The 17,814-nt window shown below is 35.7% G+C and overlaps 1 protein-coding gene across 2 annotated transcripts in view; it reads left to right on the top strand.

Moving 5' to 3' along the window:
* Positions 1–17,814, top strand: part of LOC103031957 (ETS-related transcription factor Elf-1) — a 374,649-nt gene that overhangs the window by 328,582 nt on the left and 28,253 nt on the right. The window contains exon 1 of one of the 2 annotated variants that reach the window (XM_049469859.1): positions 16,074–16,174. The exons of the other annotated variant lie outside the window; for it this stretch is intronic. The gene's annotated coding sequence lies outside the window, so the exon portion shown is untranslated. Of the gene's footprint in view, positions 1–16,073; positions 16,175–17,814 lie in introns of those variants that run through there. 2 annotated transcript variants of the gene reach the window in all.

Below are 17,814 nucleotides of genomic sequence, written 5' to 3'. Positions count from 1 at the left end.
AGTGTGCTCTGGCTTTGGTGCATTGCTATTTCAGGGACGCAGCTACCTGGACATGTCCAACGGATGAAACTGACCTGCTTGTTCACACTCAATCATTCTGTTTATTGATGATGTAAAAGTTCTAATAATATGCCAGAAATTTACAGTGAAAATAGACTGTTAACGAGGTACAAGATAGCAATGCGCATAGTGATACAGACAAATTTCCCAAATCACTAAACTAAAGAATTCCATTTTTTTTTTAAATGTGAAAAAATCCTATTTAAACACAGGTTTAAAGTGAGAAATAAGGAAAATAAGGATTTTTATTTTTTTTAAGTTACCACTGTGAGCTAACTGTTCCTAATGCTCAGGCTGAATCTGCTGTTACGCTTTACATAAATAATAATAATAATAAGACTCCTTGCAAAGATTAGAGTGTCCAAAATTTTTCCACATACCACTGAAATGATTTTGTTTTAATGAACAAGGTGGTGGTGTGTTAGTGTGTGTTGTGCAGGTATGAGTGGACCAGCTACAGCAGTGCAGCTGGAGTTTTTAAACACCTCAATCAGTTTCACTGCTGGACAGAGAATAGTCCACTAACAGTTTGAGATCCAGGATGACCAACACAAACTGTGCAACAACAGATGAGATGAGCTTCTGTCTCTAACTTTACATTTACATGGTGTAGCAGATAGATTGGAGTTTGTAATAGAGTGGAAGAAAGTGAGTGTACACAGTGAGTGGACACAGTGTTTAAACACTCCAGCAGCACTGCTGTATCTGATCTACTCGTACCTGGCAAAACACACACTAACATACCTAACACCACCATTTCGGTTAGTTTCAATGTGGTGCTGAGAATAGCGACCCACCATCCAAATAATATCTGTTCTGTGCACAGAAATAACAAAAAAGAGAAAGAACCCCCAAGTGTTTACAAGTTGGCAGTGACCAAATCACTGGACCTTGCTAAAACTCATGCAGCCCACTTCATTTGCCTACTTAAGAACTCAAATTGAAGTATGAAGTTTTTGGAGTCAGATTTCTGACCCTACAATGACTCGTACTCTTCAGAACTCATACTGGATCAGCTCTTTCTGTTTGACAGATTTATAGACGTTTGAACTCAGATGAAATGGTTTAAAGGTTCGCTTGTGTCTAACTAATAAAGCAATGGTCTGAATTGTGCAGAATTGGGTTACTCTGACTGAAATAAGCCCAGATGTTTCATGTAAGGCACACTGTGACCAATTTAGGATTATACAGCCTCGATGCAGCAGAAGTGGGCTAATCAATCTTTATCACACTTATTGGTTTTTATCTGTGCCCAGCCTTATGCAGAGGTCACATGATTTACAGGAGCGTTACTGATGGCCATCATGTGAGAGACTGTGAGTACACTGCCTTCTCTTATGACTTGCTTACGTCCTTCCCCTCTTCTAAGTGAGCATCACGCACGCCGCATTAAGGCCATGAAAGGTCTCCTCTGTGTTTTCCGGGCCGGAGTTCACCCCCTCGTGTGCCCTCCCTCTGAGGCTGTAAAATCTACAACAACAGCACCACTGACTTTCAGAAAATCGAGCCTCCGCCGTCACAGCATCCTCTCCTCAACCTGCTGTGACCTATGATCCCCTGGCCTTAAGGCGTAAAAAAGTGTGAAGGAAATTTTTCATCTCTTTTCTTGTCGATCAGCTAAAACATTTTAAACACATGCTCTTGTTCTCATTCTGCAGAAATGTGACTTAAAACTTCATCAGCTTCCTAAAAGTACATAAGGAAAACCTCAAAAACATCAAACAAATAAGACAAACATATAAGATTGAGTCATTTATTAATTAAGTAAAATCTAAGTGCTTGCAAGTAGTAGAAGTGATGGAGGAATTTTTTAGCCCATTTATTTGTATAAAACAGCTTTAACTCCGTTATGTTGGTAAGTTTCCTCCCATAAGCTGCTGCTTCAGGTCCTTCCACAATGTTTCTATTGGATGACTTTATTCTTCTTTAACCATTGTGTGATAAAACGACTTATGTGCTTTGGGTCATTGCCTTGCTGCATGGCCCATGTTTAGCTTATAAGACATATGTCCCGACATGATCTGATGATGGCAAACCTTCCTGGTCCAGATGCAGGGCTCAAACAGATTCAAACCGTGAAACTACCACCACCGTGTTTCACATATGAGATACATTTCTTTTTTTCATCAGGAATGCAGTTTGTGCATTCTTGGAGTTCACGTATTGTGGTCTCGTGAAATGGAACGATTGGAACAGTAACACTGAAAGATGTAAGGGCAGTTTTGCCAATAGTTCATGTGAAACTTGACCATTGTTATTTAGACGTGACAAGGAAGTCTTCGGTTAGCTTCAATCCATAGCCTAGACTGCTTTTCTTGACATGTTTCAAAGTAAATGATCCAATATATACAGCTGAGAAAAGCAGCCTATATTCAACATACAGGGGTTGGACAATGAAACTGAAACACCTGTCATTTTAGTGTGGGAGGTTTCATGGCTAAATTGGACCGACCTGGTGGCCAATCTTCATTAATTGCACATTGCACCAGTAAGAGCAGAGTGTGAAGGTTCAATTAGCAGTATAAGAGCACAGTTCTGCTCAAAATATTGCAATGCAAACAACAAAGTTCAAAAGAGGACAAATTGTTGGTGCATGTCTTGCTGGCGCATCTGTGACCAAGACAGAAAGTCTTTGTGATGTATCAAGAGCCACGGTATCCAGGGTAATGTCAGCATACCACTAAGAAGGACGAACCACATCCAACAGGATTAACTGTGGATGCTGTAAGAGGAAGCTGTCTGAAAGGGATGTTCGGGTGCTAACCCGGATTGTATCCAAAAAACATAAAACCACGGCTGCCCAAATCACGTCAGAATATTAATTTAAAAAATAAATGCAATCTTGTTAATATATTTGTGAGACCTGTAGGCTCCTAAGAAGTAGTGGTTATAGAACAGTCCTTTAAAAGCTTAGGCTGCAGCCATGATAGATTGGATTCATTGGCCACTGTGTTGAGGAAGACTGGGGAAAAATATTTTGTATACAGCAAAGAAGAAAACAATTCAATGGTTTTCTATATTTTAACAATATTGTACCTTGTAGATGATGTGTTAATTAGAAACAAATATATTTTATGTTTGTTATTACATTTCCTCTTTATTTATGAGCATAAAATTGTTCAAAGTCTCTTGGTTTGTTGAAGCATTAAAAAAACATTATGGTTATTTTTACTTTTATTTTTATTATCTTTAATTATTTGACTATCCCTGTTTTTATGTTCTTGCTTGTTTTGATACATTTGTGTCAGGCTGTTTTTTATGTTTGTCTTCACAATGTGTTATATATTTGATTATATCTATATCTATTGTTGGTAGATTTTTCTAAAATATTATGTAAATATTATTAGAAAATATTTTTAAATAAAGACAAAGAAACTTTGAAAAAACATATTGGATTACGTAAAGTGTCAAGTAAATGTTTAAGGTTTAGATTCTTCAAAGTATCTAGCTGTTGCTTTGATGACAGCTTAGCTTCTCGATTCTTGGCTTTCTTTCAGTTTATGAGGCTTTATGAGGTAGAGTCACCTGGAATGGTTTTCTAACCATGCTGAAGGATGAAGTTTCCAGAGGTGCTGAGAACTTGGCTGTTTTGTCCTTCATTCTGCACTCCAGCTCATCCCAAACCAGCTCAATTCCACATGTCTCTTCACAGTTTTGATTGATGTCTTCAATATTAATCTACGAAGTAGCGAATAATACACACAAAGAAGAAACCTTGACTGAGAAGGTGTATCTAAACTTTTGACTGGTACTGTATATTTATAAAGATCTATTGAAAACTGTGTGTACCGCTGAGAAATCGCATTATGCTCTGAGGCTCTGCAGAGTAAACATTCTCTTTAGGCGTTTTTTTCCCCCACTTCTCTATCCCAAAAATGTTAAAAATTCAAATAGCACGGAGCATTTGGGCTTCAAAGAAGCTTCTTGGATGAGAATCCTCTGCTGCGTTCTCTGCTTTACCCTCTTGGTGAAGAGCACCCCACAGAAATAGTTGGCATGAATGTTTGCGAAAGCTTCCAGATCTCAGGGGTTTTGGAGAATTGTTATCTACTCCAAACCACAGATTTCCCTCATCTGATAAATCTACCCCATGTGTAACCACACAAGCTCCAGCAGCTTAGAGAACTGTCTAACATTGTACCTCAAGCCATCAGTTTTACAACATAGGCTACTCTGTTTAGTGACACTGACATAACAACTGACAGTCTAAACGGGGCAGTTGCATTCCCTTGTGAAAAAGAAGTATACTTAAATTATGCTGAAATAGGTCTGTACTTCAAGCTCCACTAGGTAGGATTGAGATTTTGTGCTCGTGGGCTCCCCCTACAGTTGCAGAGTGTAATAAATGTTTCAGGCGGATTAGTTTCTCTTTCTCGTTTTCTGTCTTTCACAGACATATTTGGTCTCTTTCCAGCTTCTGCCAGAGTGTCTGTATGTTAGTTTGTAAAGGATGAACCAGTAGTCTTTGTAGAACTGTTAGAACTAAAGGTCGGAAAGCAGGTCGCAGTTCTCACGAGCGTTGGTCGCGGCCGCCTCGGAAAACTTACAGAGTCTGGTTTAGAGGAGCTCCGGCACAGACATGAGAGCACCGCTATTCCTCCTATTACACCTCAATGCAGCGCTGCAGTGAGTTTCAAGCTGTAATTTTACTTCTTTAAAAATATCAAAAATCAAGGAAATCCTACCTAGTGCTGCTTTAAGTTGTTATTTTGGAACCAATAATTTGTACTTAATTACTACTTATTTGTAATTAAAATGATATAAATTTGCACCAAATTCATATTGAGTATACTAGTCGTATGTTATTTTCACCACTATTTAATATAATTTAAGTATATTTGTGTGAGCTGTCCGACTGAACATTAAAAATCTATTAAAAATGTGAATAAAATATAGATTTAACATCACATTCATTTTTTGTTTAAAAACTAGGGGAAAACAAAAACAATACATCTCATTGCTACAAGTTCTTTAATTTGTCAAAACAAAATTATTGTTTTGTAGCAAATTTGACTGAAGTAGAGATTTATTGCAGAAATATCGACTCATTTAGTAAAAGTATAGTTTTATCATAAAAAGCACAGTTTCATAAAATAATACTAAGCATATATTTTTACTAAGTACATCACCAGTCTAAAATCAGCACAGCCAAATAAAGTATACTTTTTAAAATTAGATTGAAATACAGATTAAGTAGGTAAAACTGTAAGGGTTTGTACCTACGCTATATTGTCAAAAGTATTCACTTGTCTGCCTTTGCATGTATATGAACTTCTCATTTTTAATCCATGGGTTTAATATGATGTGGTCCCACCCTTTGCAGCTGTAAAATCATCAATCTTTCTCTGAAGGCTTTCCATAAGGTTTAGTAGTGTGTTTATAGGATTTACTGATCATTCTTCCAAAAGCACTTCTGAGGTTAGACACAGATGATGGATAAGAAATCTTGGCTCACAATCTTAACCTTAATTCAACCAACATTGTGTTATTGGGTTAAGGTCAGGACTCTGTGCAGGCCAGTCAAGTTCTTCCATATCAAACTCACTCATCCATGTCTTTATAGATCTTGCTTTGTGCACTGGTGCACAGTCATGTTGGAACAGGAAGGGCCGTCCCAAAACTGTTCCCGCAAAGTTGGGAGCATGAAATTTTCCAAAATTTTCTTGGCATGTTGAAGCGTTAAGAGTTCCTAAAAAGCAGAACCCCACACCATAATCCCCCTTTCACCAAATTTTGCAATGGCAATATAGGGTAAAAGGGGGGTGGGGGGCTGTCATGACTTGGCTTCTTAACCAAACATGCACTTATACAACTAATAGTAGCTGATAAATGTATACAGTAAGTATACAGTATACATTCATTAATGCATTTTAGGCCTGCAACACTTCAGTGGGATGTGCGGTGCAGATGTCTGCATAGTAAACGAAGTTGCTGGATGTGAGCGGCTATTAGTATTAAAACAGCTTACCATGGAGCCGGCAACAGAGACAGTGTTTCTTCATGGCTGTGGTAAAATTATCTGGGTTATTAATCAGGTTAAACTGCACCTGAACAGCAGTTTAGTTGGGATGTAAACAGTGTTTTTTTAATAAGCTCCTTTGAGCCTGAATAACGGTGTAAAAAATTATTTATTGAGGCAAAATATGCCCTGATACGGCCGTTGTACAGAATGCTGGGCAGAAAGGACAAAATGACTGGATCTTAGAAAGCTGCAGGATTCAACAAAGGTAAGTATTTTTATCATGTTTTACTACACCCAAAGTCAATTTTACACCGGAGTTCTCCTTTAACTGGACCAAATAGTTCTGTGTGAAAATGCCCTAAGATACACTGCTTGGCAGTGTATCACAGTAAACAGGAACAGTTTAGTTTAACACTAAACCTTCACTGACCTTCAGGAGGGTTGATTACACTCTAGAGTTGTGGTACTACTGTTATTGTTCAGCTGTTTAGTGACACCTGCTCAAATATGGCTTAACAGGCCAGGGTTTTTGTTAGTTTTCTACCTGACGTTACACCATCTAAATCTTGAGGATTTCTATTCAAGCATTACATAAAAAGCTTTCATGCTTAATGAGGTACATTACTAAAAATCATAATTGTAATTGTAATAGAAAGTATAGAAAAATAGTCAAGTAAATCTACAACAGTCAAAATATAATGAATAAAATCATAAAATTGGCTCTTTCATGAACTTCATTTTAAAATCAATGCAAATCAAACAGTTCATGTCCTTAAAACCTTTAGTTTTTTTAGTTATGTTTGTCTAGTTTGTACATCTATTTTTAAACCTACAAAATTTGGGTTGATTCCTGTTACTGATCTGGAATTATTAAGTGCAGTAGAGAGAAAACAGGCAACTTCTCCAAGTGTTCTGTAGGAGATTTTCAAGCCCTCAATTTTGTATGTAAATAAGTTATTTTACTGAAGAAAAAAAAAGGTTTTGTGTCACCTACACCTGTAGCCCTTATACGGTCGAGGCATGTTAATAGGTTAATGAAAGAGTCATCATAAAATAAAATAAAAAAACTCTTACCATGCAGGATTTCTAAACATTTGCTTTCCTTTTTGTTATTTTGAAAATGTAAAAGATAAAGATTAAAAATACGGTTTTGCTAAATATACAAAAGGAATGAGTCATCTTTAACTTTTCGTTTTAAGTTTAGCTTTTCTGAGATCATTTTGTGTTTAACTTGCTTAACTTTGCAAGCCACTCTACATTAGCATAACAACCTGGAACAGTATACTTGTCTTTTTTCATTATTATTAATTCGGGATCATTGTCAGTATTTCAGTTGACACAGTCTGATGCCAAAACACAGAATCTGTATCATGTCATTATCTGACGTGCCTTAAAGGCCAGACTCTTGTCAATATGAATTCCAGTTACGCAATGAAAACAGTGTTTGACAGCCTGTCTGCGTCTCCACTTGAGACTTCCCCAGTCAACACATGGGCCACCATCGTAAATTCCAGCATCCCAAAGTCAATAAAAAGTATTAGCGCTGATTGCATTATCCTGTTTGAAAGGTGTTTTCCTCGCACAGTTCACCAATGCAATCCAGACTGACAGCCCACAACAGAAAGTTCACCAAGTTACATCTGGCTCAAGTTACGCTAACATTTGGAGAGGAGAGCAGAAACGGGCCGCACATACTTTTGGCTTAGCTGTTCAAACACTTCGGGAGAAAAATAAATGTTGAAATAATCAAAAGCTCAGCGCTGAGAAGCTGAACGCGAGCCAGGGAAAGGTATGAAGGGTCTGAGCGCTGTCCCTGTCTCTGTTTGCCAAATGAAGGCAAAGAACGAAATGAGATGGCACTTTTTGTTAACTAAACATATGGATAGACTGCAGTGTTGTAGCCTCTTGATCAGTGTATGAGTTCTAATATGAGAGTGACACTGACATTTATTGTTATAGACTTCTGTTATAGAGTATGTCGAAGTTTGTTGAGCCATCCCATCTAAATTCCATAATTTATATTCAAAATGAATGCATACAGTACATGCTAAAACTACGAATGAACACGTGGAGTTACTGTAAGTACTTAACAAAAAAAGGTGAAATAACTAAAAAAAATTATATTCTAGTTTCTTCAAAATAGCCACCCTTTGCTCTGATTACTGCTTTGCACACTCATGGCAAGCTTCAAGAGGTGGTCACCTGAAATGGTTTTCCAACCGTCTTGAAGGAGTTCCCAGAGGTGTTTAGCACTTGTTGGCCTCTTTGCCTTCACTCTGTGGTCCAGCTCACCCCAAACCATCTCAGTTGGGTTCAGGTCCGGTGACTGTGGAGGCCAGGTCTTTTTTTTGTTAAGTACATAAAACTCCACATGTGTTCATTCATAGTTTTGATGCCTTCAGTGAGAATCTACATTGTAAATCGTCATGAAAATGAAGAAAACGCATTGAATGAGAAGGTGTGTTTTGGATCATATTATAAATAAAACCAAAAAACTACAACTTCTTTTTTTGATAATTTTATCTAAAGCCTTTGAAAAATTCCAATCATTATTATGCATTTCTTCGTATCACCAAATGTTGTTTTGAGTTTTTGTCACGGATAATTTGGCCACTGTATGATTATGATTCAAAAACATATTTAATTCAATTCTTGCAAAACCTTAAAGTGGCAGTCCGTACTACTTTTCTAAACTAAAAGAAGAAGCATTTCTGAGTGGAGAAGGGAAAAAATATTGTATTTAATGGTAACAGTGTGCTGGAACAACCATCCCTGCTAAGCCTAATATATCCATTCTAAAAACTGGGGTGTTGGGTCACTTTTCACGGGAGTTCTTCTGGCCACGCCACGCGTCTTTACGTACTTACGTCACATGTACAACCTCTAAAAGAGGATCCGGCTCAGTTTTACTGAACGCGAGCGGCTGGTGGAGCAATGGAGACTTCAGAAGGGAAAGCGAAGGAGTGAAGTTTCTGGCTGAGTGCTCTCTCTCTCTGACTGAACATAACCTGGAATTGGATTCATCCGCTCTGAAAGGAGACCGCATCACACCTTCTCAGTTTAAAATATTTTTTCCGCAAATTCCAAAACTTGCGGACATCAGCTTTAATAAAGAGGTGTCCCTTGTTCATGATCACTTTAGAATTTATAATTTAAAAATAGTCACAGTTTGACTGTCAGCTGGTGGGAACTGTTTCCAGTTTTTATTTAAAATTATGCATTAACATTAAGATCTGGGGTGCTCTTGTGGTTTCTAAGGCTGGTAACTTAACCTGTGCAACACAGGTAACGCTTGGTTTTCCTTTTCTGGGGTGGTCCTGATGAGAGCCAGTTTCATCATAACGTTTTTTGGATTATCTTTGCCACCGCACTTGAGGATACTCTCAAAGTTCTTGAATTTTTTTTAGATTGATTGACCATATATTAAAGTATTTTTTCTTTACTTATGTAAGTAGTATTTTGCAATAATATGAATTAGAACATTCATCAAATAGGGCTATTCACTGCACACCAACTCCACCTCCTTACAACAAAACTGATGCTCTCAAACACGTCAAACACTTCATAAAGTTAACTGAGAAAATGCCAAGATGTGCAAAGCTCTCATATAAGCAAGCTACTTATAAGCTACTTTAAAGAATCTACAACATAAAACATATTCTGGTTTGTTTAACACTTTTTGTTTGTTTACTAAATAATTTCAAATGTTTTTCTTCATAGTTTGCATGACTTTAGTATAAATCTACAGAAAAAAAAAATGTAAACTGAAAAAACAGTGAATTTAAGATGTGCCCAAACTTTTGATTGGTACTGTCAACAAACATTTACCTCATATTTCATCTTATTATCAAGATATTAATAAAAAAACATGTTGAATCAGCATGATTAAAAATAATAATAATTCTGACTGTTCTGTAAATTATTCATACAGTTTAACAAACATTTACAAGGATTATTCCTGGATACAAATCTTTATCTTACTTGAAAACACAGCACTCGGCCTTCCCAGTGTGACTGGGTTGAAGGTGACAGGGTTGAATTAGATAATAATAGCCATATATTATAGTAGCCAATCATGGTTATTGGTAGCCATAATTCCATATTTAGCTAATGCAGTGCTACCGCATGGTATTTTGCACATTATAAAAAATTCACCAGCATTTTTTTGTTCATTGTTTACATTTACAATTCTTTATATACCAGTGTAGAAATGTTAAGACTGGTAATTTATGGCAACATCAATGTTATTTTATTGTGTATTCTGTTTATTGTTGATGTAAAAGTTGGGTTTGTGCACTGCTGCATGTTCATGTGATTAATCACGATTTATCACAGCAAATTTGTGTTTAATTAGTTACTCTTTTATCAATTGACAACCCAATTTGTTTAGCATGAAATTTGTTTTTGTTTTTTTAAATACATTAAAAATATATATATTTTTAATATCCCTTATAAACCATTCGAGTGTAACCATGTTGTATGAATTTAATTTAAATTAAAATTTTAAAAAAATGAAAGAACCCATTGCTTGTTAAGAATGAGGTAAGATTTAATATGCAGGCAAATGTGACACAGTTATTCAAGAAACCAAATCTGAGAAAAAGAGTCAAATCTGGCTTGTACAACAGGGTAAGGCTCAAAAAAACATACAATCCCTTGGAATCCACCAAGAGTTACTTTAAAACACGCAAGCTGAAGCTTTAGGAGTGGCTCACATTCCCATGAATTGAACATCATTAAAAATCTTGAGTAGATCCAAAAGAGGGTGAAAAATAAGGTGGCCTGGGAATATTGCAAAACTTGAATATTGCAAAACTAGAAATAAGTAAAGCAGCAATTCTTAAAAACCTTTAAAAATGTTCATTTTAAATAGAAAGCAGGAGTAACCCTTGGTAGGGGTCAAAATATTCTAATAAATTGTATTAAGGTTTTTTTGTGAAAATTAAAATAAACAAACAAAAAAACATTAAAACCACCCTTAGATATTGCTAATCCACTCTATGCTAATATTACTCTCTCACACTCACTTGTTTAGAAAACTACCATCTTAAAAAAAAAAAAAAAAAAAATATATATATATATATATATATATATATATATATATATATATATATATATATATATTAAAATAATAAATAATATATATTAAAATAATTATATATATATATATATATATATATATATATATATATATATATATATATATATATATATATCATTATTATTTATTATTTTAATTGATTAATCACAGAATTGTTGTTATTTGACATTTTTAGTTCATTTATTTAAGAAAAGATGCATATTTAAATGGAAGTCATTTAGACGGCTATTAATACTTGTTTATTTTGTGCTAAAATGGTATTTTTTGATACTGTTGTCTAATTAATAATAATTAATAAAAATAAAAAAAAACTTAAAGGACCTTTTGCATGTGTTCTTTCTGTTTTTTGTGCATCATCAAAGTTTTGGATTGGGACTTAAAATCAAATGCATTGTAGGCAAAAAAAAATGTGAATTGGACATCCCTAGTAATTAGGTGTGGTAATTATTGTGTCCCATGGAAGCTTAAGAATGCTGTACTAAGATGTTTGGAGCCTCCTGCACTGAATGTGGAGGTGTGGACAGGTGGTCTCAAGCCATCCCTTAAAGTAACACTTAATAATCAGGTTACATACTGCTGTCCCATGACTTATGGCATGTCTATGCTTTTCTGACTGTGTTTACATCTGTGTTTCTGCACTTCATTTAACTTTTTATTTTATTTTTTAATTTTTAATGTCTCCAGGACTGTCATATTTTTTGTTTCATAAATAATTAAAAACACTGTTTGTTGGCCAGAAGAATTGACATCCAGCTTAAATAAAGCGCAACAAATGATACAAAGCTTCCTGTCATTTTTTGAGAACCCTCCTGCATAATATTCCACAAATAAATATGTAGTTTTCCATCTGAATAAAGTAAGTTTCACAAAAATGACTCCCTTGATCCCCCACCCCTTTTTTTCCTTCTGTCACGAAAAAAAATATATAACAATGTTAGATGACAGATTCTGCCAGACGGAAATGAACTATTGTTTACGGCTGGATGTTAGATAAAAAAAAACAGCCTACAGTAGTGTGTTGGTTTGTTTGTTTACTGACTTTTTTTTAAGCATATGGCACCAGCATATGGCACCATATGCTTCAAACATGGCAAGCTCGCTCTTACTCGCTCATCTATTTTCTGCTGCCACCCAGGAGCGCAGTACAGTATGAATAAAAACATTTCTGAATAGGACTTTAAAGCTCTTTTTGTACTTGAAGCCCAAAACATTACGTTTTAATTTTTTTTGTTAGATTTTATTTTATTATTTTTTATTTTTTTTGAGGTTTAACATGACTGTCTAGTCCAAATAACACAGAGGCTGTAACATAGAATAAAATCTAATACTTTATTTAAAGTTTTTAAAAACAAGAGGAGACATTAGGAAATATGAAACCATACTGTACATTTTTTTAAAACAATAGTAAAATCTGCTGAAGCAACAAAGACAATGGAAGTGCATTGTGCAAACTTGACAACAGGTAATACCAGTTATTTTGCAATGTCACATACTTCTGTTTCATACCGTGTCAAAATCTATATCTAAGCAAGTCTACTGAAGATAACTTTAGTACTGGATGAGTTAATAAAGCAAGAGTGTAGTGTAGGGTGTAGGGCTTGGTATTACCACTGATTTCCCAATTCGATTTAATTAGATATTGTTTAAAATTGGAAAATTCCAGTTAAAATAACAGGTTTACTTCGGATATGAAAAGAAATGATCAAAGATAATGTTGTAATTGTACAAGTGACAGAAAAGAAAAATATGCCAAGAGAAGCCAAGTTTTGCTTGACTGTCATTGGCTGCAAAGATTCATCAATGACAACAAAACACAGTTTGGGACACAAGCCTTACTGTCAACACCTCAAGATGATGTGAAGAGCCAGCGCAGTAGTGATGCTAATAGTATGACAAAAGGAGCCAATCAGTTTGTTGATTATGCATAAGCATGCTATAAGCTGAGGAGAGTCAGGGTGATAGTGGGGAAGCCTATTCTTGGTGTGGAGATCTGCAAGCTGAAAAATCACAGAAATTGTTGGTAATTTGCCCCTAAGATTTCAGTATTTTGGTCTCTCCCTATTTAAAGAGAATGGAGGCCATTTTTTATGACTGGAGATAAGTGCCTGTTTGCATTACACATTATTTGCCTATAAGGACTTTGGCTAGACTCGGTACTACCGGTACTACTTCTCCAAATACAGTTTAAATTTTGTTTTTTCTTATTTTATTGTTATTTAAAGTCATTGGTGTAGCTTCATTTTGCCAACAGAGTACTATAATTTGGTGTAAATATAAATTGTTTTTTTTTATATTGTACTTGAATTGCATTTTTACATTTCACTGACTAAACAAAATGTGTATTGAGCAGAAATTGTGCTCTGCTGTTAATCCTTTAGACTGCACTGTAAACTCAATGAAGGCAGCCTGAGACACTGAGCTGAGGTGGGTCTATTGAATGAATAGAATGCGTTTGGCTCCTCCTCTGGTCTCTACTGCATAGCGGATTCTGGTCTCAAATGCGACAATATGGCGGACACTTCTGGCTTATTTTTTATTCAAATTTGAGGTAGTGGTGGTCCAGGGAAAATGTAGGGGACTGGTTTTGATCTGGGATGACCGGAAATTGGCTTTGGTTTGTTGTAAGATCCGGTGTTCACACAAGGAGGATGGGTTTGTCTTGTGGAATTTTTGTGCAATACACTGTTGTTCAAGCAAAATTCTCCTCATTTTTTAATGAATGTGAGACGAACTGACTATATTATGTGACTCATTCTGTACGTTTATTATCACTGTGGGTGTAATCTATATCTATATTGGTTCACTGCTGGAGCTAAATTCTAACTCAAAGTAAACAAACATGGCCTCCTTCTTGTCATCACAGAAAAAGGTGAATACCCAATGAAGGCATACTACTGCTAGTCTACTTATAACATTTATATGGTTTCATGTACAAGAACACTAATAATAATAATTCACAAAGTGGCTTGTTTGAGCTGAAACACTGCTTGTAACTGTAGTGTCATTAGGAGGGGTGTGTGTAGGTTGTACAAAAAAAACTAAACATTTTTTCCCCGTGGCCTAGGCCCGTTTCATAAAGACTCAATAAGCAAAACTATTGCTTTTAATTTAAAGCCAAGAGAGAACGCATTGTTGGCGTTCCTTTCGCCCACGCATTCATTATAAGTGCACAGGCAGAAATCAGGTCACACATCCCACCACAGTAAACTTCACCGAGAGAAACACAGAGAAGGAGGGAGGCGGCAACAAGTAGAAGAGGTTGTTTCAGAACAAAGTAAGCGCTGAGAGAGGGAGGGTAAAGCGAGATGCACTTTCAACGCCTTTGTTCTTGTAGTGCACGTGCAGATGCCCACAGGCATCTCGTTAGGAACCTCCAGGGCATGGAGCTCAGAGTAAATCTAATAGTGACCTCTACTGGGCAATCAACAGGTTTCTCCTCTTTGAATCTTCTGTTGCAGTCTTTTTATTCACAGTTTGATAACTATAGAAGTTAAAAAATAAAAAAGTTACAGTTACAGTTTTTTCATTTTTCCACACCCCCATTGTGAGGGATGTGTGAGGGATCTAAACTGTGTGTGACACACTGTGTCCCAGTTGTCTACTACACAATAAAGGTATTATACCATAAGATACAGTATATATTATATAATAATCTTAATAGTGTGGTTGTTGCAGGTTAGTACACAAAAAATATAATATACCAACCCATTTTATATAACATGATGTGATGAAGCATTATAATTAATTTATGCTCCTACCTTTTTCCTTTATATATGATGATAATAATGTATTTCAATTCATAGTTGTTGCTAATACAACTCATTTGATCTGTTTTTTATTTTTCTGTGATCTATTCATCTGTATTTTTACCGTTGTACTGTATGTACAACAGCACTTATGCTGCCTTCAATTTGTGTCATAAATATCGTATTTATGAGATGATTGCACATAAACACCACCATAAAATTGTACCTCAGGGTTTTCTTTTAAGTTCTAACTGTCCAAGATTTAAAGAACTTGAGTAGTACATTTTAGAACGACTATTGCAATATGTAAACATAAGAAATGTTGAGTACTTTAGTGCTTCCATTTAAGTGTGGTACATAAAGAACACTTCAACTTTAAAATATTTACATTTCTTGAATATAATCAAGAGAAAAATGAAGGATCACAGCCATCAAACTAAGCTGAACTGCTTTTTGCACCAGGAGTGGCATAAACTTATCCAAAAGCAGTGTGAAAGACTGGTGGAGGAGAACATGCCAAGATGCATGAAAACTGTGACTAAACAGCAGGGTTATTCCACCAGATATAGATTTCTGATCTCTTAAAACTTGTTAAAAATGTGTTTTCTTTGCATTATTGGATGTCTAAAAGATGTGCATATTTTTTGATATTTCAGCTATTTCTTATTTTCTGCAAATAAATGCTCTAAATGATAATAGTTTTATTTGAAATTTGGGAGAAATGTCTGAAGTTTATAGAATAAAACAACAATGTTCACTTTACTCAAACATATACCTACGAAAAGCAAAATCAGAGCAACTGATGCAGAAACTAAAGTGGTCTCTTAATTTTTTCCAAACTTTTTCATACCACTGTATGTGCATATTATAATGGTGTGCTTTTCAAATTCCAGTCCCACCAAAGCTCTAGAGCCTCCATTGGGTGTCAGTAGAGAGACACTCACTGAGCAGTCCCTGTTGTCCCCCTTTGGCTGTGTTACCAGGCTATTTGAATATGCTCTTTGCACTCATCTGCCTGTTAACAAGCAACGGGTTATCTGTGTTCCCCTGCGGTGAAGGCTGTGCTCATGGTTGCCACGGGTGATGTGTTTTTTTGCCTGACTGTTCAGTGTCAGGCTGAAAGCAGAAGTGGGCGTAGCTTTCACAGCAGCATTGCACGCCCGGCTGACTGTATGTAGAAGGGGGGTAGGGGCAAAAAGGAGGAACTCACCTTACAGTGCAAACAACCATTATTACTACTCTCAGCAGCAGCACTCCACAGACAAGGGGGTTTGGGAGGCAGGTCCTGTGGACACAAGCTTGAAGGTATGTTGCACCTTGAGGTACTTTATTAAAAGGTCCGTGGTAAGACAAGAAGTCAAAACTTTTAGAGTTTAGAAGGTGAAAAATCTAGATCTAGAGAACTTTCTTTCTAGGCAAGGCCTGGTAGAGAGAACAGACCAGAGGGGAAAGTGAAAGCAACAAGAATTTGGCAGTTGATGGTGGGAGAGGCATGTTGGCTTGTCAGTTTTGCACCAGGGCTTCCTTTTCCAGCTGTAAAACTTTAACTTGGCAGTTAATGAACGACCACAAGTCCCTTTTTCTCCTATTACACAACTACACTACACTACAACACAAGGCAAGGTGCAACCACATGCTGTGTTGAAACTAAACAGGACAAGCCCTGAGGAAGAACCAGTTGGTGCAAAAGCCATGAGGCTCACCATTAAAGGATTGAGGGCTTATAATGACAGGCTTCATTTATATAAACTGCTGTTTAAAAAATAAAAAATGTAATGATTTGTACTTAACAGTAATTGTGTATAAAGGACTAATAAGTTAAGTGTTAGTGGTTGCACACCACTAACACAAGCAAGAATGGTGTCCTTTTCTTAGGCCTTCATTTGCCTAAAGATCATTTGAATTCCTGGGACGTAGCTATCTATATGCGTTAGAGGTGAACATACATTTAAATCAGATAAGCTCACTAGACCATTAACTCTTACCACAAAAAATACTCATTTCAAATACATTTCAAAAAGCATCCAATCAATTGCTGTAATAGTCTTGTGAGAAAATGAATGTACGCAAGTGTCCCTTTATAGCTTTAATGTGATTGGTCAGCCAAGACATACTTTCTTATAATCTTCTTTTAATTTATCATATAAACAACTTGAAACCCTCATTTTATAGCTCAGTTTTTTTTTTTTGGATAAGGCCAGAAACCAAGTAAGTCTATTTACACATTACTTTTTCTATGTGATTTGATGAATTCGGCCTGCAGTTAGGACTATGCTAGCTAGTTAGCTAACCTAACTGATGTAGTTAAATAAGTTTACATTATTTGTTAGCTAACGCTATATTGCAAGTATTACAGCCATATTGAAACTGAATTTTATACCTCAGTTTTATAGCTAGATCACTCACCACACATAAGGCCACACAGTAAAGTCTATTGGAGATTATTTAACACTTTCAGTTTGAATTTAGACATGCAGTTAGCACTGTGCTAACTAGCTAATTGATGAAAATGACTTTTCATTATGTGTTAGCTAACCTTACATTGCTAAAATTATAGTTAGCCATATTGAAACCTAGATTTTATACCTCAGTTTTATAGCTAAATAGCATATGCCAGCATAAGATAGACTATTTAAGATAAATATTTCAGTGTGATTTGCTGATTTAGGCAGTTAACTAGCACTGTGCTAATTGATGTTAAAAGATTTTGCATAATTTGTTAGCTAGCTAGATGAATAACTAACATTATTAGTATCACAGCCATCTTAAAACATAAATTATATAGCTTAGCCACCCCAATTTTATAGATAATTTTTTCATATATTATAGAAAACCACATTAGTAATTTTAACATTACAGTTAACGTTTTTTAATATGATTTAATGATTTAGGGATGCAGTTAGGACTATGCTAACTGAGGTAAAAAAAAAGTTTCCAATATTTGT

Source organism: Astyanax mexicanus, chromosome 21 (genome assembly GCF_023375975.1).
Source record: "Astyanax mexicanus isolate ESR-SI-001 chromosome 21, AstMex3_surface, whole genome shotgun sequence".
In the NCBI taxonomy this organism is placed as follows: Eukaryota; Metazoa; Chordata; class Actinopteri; order Characiformes; family Acestrorhamphidae; genus Astyanax; species Astyanax mexicanus.
Note: the sequence above shows the minus strand (reverse complement) of the source record. Positions and strands in the feature narration are given on the sequence as shown.